General features: G+C 33.7%; 1 protein-coding gene across 1 annotated transcript in view; it reads right to left on the minus strand.

Moving 5' to 3' along the window:
• Positions 1-818: 818 nt before the first annotated feature.
• The window catches only part of LOC119579877, a 62,502-nt gene continuing 60,820 nt past the window's right edge, over positions 819-2,500 (minus strand). The window contains exon 10 of the mRNA XM_037927729.1: positions 819-2,500. This exon is cut by the window's right edge and continues 540 nt beyond it. The gene's annotated coding sequence lies outside the window, so the exon portion shown is untranslated.

The following is a 2,500-nucleotide window of genomic DNA, read 5'->3' on the forward strand; positions in this document are numbered from 1 at the left end:
ATACACACACACACACATATATATATATATATATATATATATATATATATATATATATATATATATATATATATATATATGAGTATGTGTGTGAGGGGGTGTACTTATGTATTTATATAGGTATATGTATATACTCGTATGTGAGTGTGTGTGTGTGTGTGTGTGTGTGTGTGTGTGTGTGTGTGTGTGTGTGTGTGTGTGTGTGTGTGTGTGTGTGTGTGTGTGTGTGTGCACACACACACGCATATATATTCATACATATTTATGTATATATAGGTATATATATTCATATATATACCTATATATATGCATATATATACACATATGTATAAAGTTTTCCATCAATTACCATATTATCATCTCATAGAGTTGTTCATAATGCTCATATAATATAGAAACTTTTTGTATTCATACATTTCTATATCTAGGTTAATGGAATGTGTATAGAGGTGATGTATTGCAGGAGTTTAGGATAAACCTTTTGTGTGTCGCCAGGCCCCCTCACCACTTTTCTTTTCATTTTTTTCTTCCAAAAGTAGGTTTGAAAACATTAATGTGTAGTTCATGTGTGTATATATATATATATGTATTATATAAACTCATATGCATTATATATACATATATACTTTATATACCATATATATATATATATATATATATATATATATATATATATATATATATATATATATATACATATATTGTTGTTGTTGCTGAGACCAGTGATTATAGCCGCTAAAGGATCATAAGTCAGAAACGCCTTATTTTGATGACTTCAGACAAGTCCCTACAATGACAGAGCCAGTGCAAAGATCCTCTCATGGTAAACCTTTATTTGTTATATATAATTATATCATTCTAGCACTCAAGAAGACATTGGCATCACAGGACCTCGCCAGTGACAAGTGGCTCTGATAATTACCTGATATTTTTTTCACCAGAAAATGTTTCTATTTTAATTCATTAGGTCACATTTACATTCACATGAGTACAATATACATGTTCTAGGAGACAATATGAACAAATACCTGTGGAGGTATTGATCACTCTTTACACCCAAACGTTAACCAAATCTAAACGTTCCGGAACATAGAATTTCTGAAAGGCGGTCAGTGGAACGTTGTTCATATTGTTCAGAGGAATGCATGCATGTTTATTGATGACAATGTCTAACAACAGAGATATCAAACACTGATTTATTGATATCATTCAAGATCTTTATATATTTCTAGAACAAAAATGGCACGGGTCTCGTACAAACGTTAATGATAGATGTAATACATGTTAAAAAATAAAACCAAGTGTTCCCTCTGACATAGAAAAACTACTTATACTTCACTTGTAGTCCAACAGTTTCGAAATCTGAAACCGCCCAATAATTCTTTTGAATTTCCCTCAAATAAGTGACTATTACCAGCTAGCCTTCCTTTTAATCATCAGAACAACGTCCGACAAATTATATCCAGTTGGTAAAGAATCAGGGTAAAGAAATGCACAAAACTGTTTTTGATTTATGTATTAATCTATTATACCAATTTTATCCAATATCTAATTATCACTTCGCCCAAGTGAGCATTCAGCCAATTCCCCCTTTCTTTTTTTTCTCTCATATATGTATAAATATATGGGCTTGTTTCAGAATTCGTCTCCAAATGCTGAAGTTTTACAGTGGCATCCTGAAGTCTATGATCAAAGAGCAGAGTGACGAACACCTTTTTCTGGTAGTGAATGAGTCAAATTTCACCCAAGTGAGTAAAACTTCAGGATTGGATCCAATTCTCACACAGATACAGAACACGTATTTAGGTTAGACATTTCCCATTAATAAAAATTTCATTTATAAAGACACTGACGTAGGTACAATGAGGTGGTGTTGGAAGTATCAGTACAATAGAGAGTGTTGTCACAGGTGGTAGACATAACATCGGGGCTGGTTACAGTATAGTGTAAGTACAAGTGTTAGTAACAAGAGAAACAAAAGGAGTAGGTAGTAGGTAGTAGGAGTGTGATGATGCTGGAGCAGTAACTGTGATAGTGGTGACAGTTGAAACAGTGGTTCAGGTGTGGAGTGACTTCAGAGAAAGCACACCAGAGAGAGAGATATTTGCTTGTAGAAAATAGCATAAGAGATGTTTGTCAATGATGACTGTTAGAGGCACAGTGACAAGTTCGTTAGTAACGGAAGTAGGAGCAGTAGCAGGAATACTAGGAAGCAGCAGTAGCAGCAACAGCAGTAGCAGATATAGTAGGGCAGCAATAGGAGGAGTATGCATAGTGAGAAGTGTGAAGACAGAAATGGTGAACTATCTTGTTTTATAGTGTATTAACCTTATCTATGTATCTTTGATGTAACTGTAGCTACACCAACAATGCTGTATCAACCTTATCTATTATTTATTGATGTAACTGTAGCTACATCATCAATGTTGCTTGTAGTTGTGCTGGCGATAGTAAGAGGCAAGTTGGTAAAAATAACGATAATGAAAATGAACAGGACGTA

The sequence above is a fragment of the Penaeus monodon genome, chromosome 13, assembly GCF_015228065.2.
Source record: "Penaeus monodon isolate SGIC_2016 chromosome 13, NSTDA_Pmon_1, whole genome shotgun sequence".
Classification (NCBI taxonomy): domain Eukaryota; kingdom Metazoa; phylum Arthropoda; class Malacostraca; order Decapoda; family Penaeidae; genus Penaeus; species Penaeus monodon.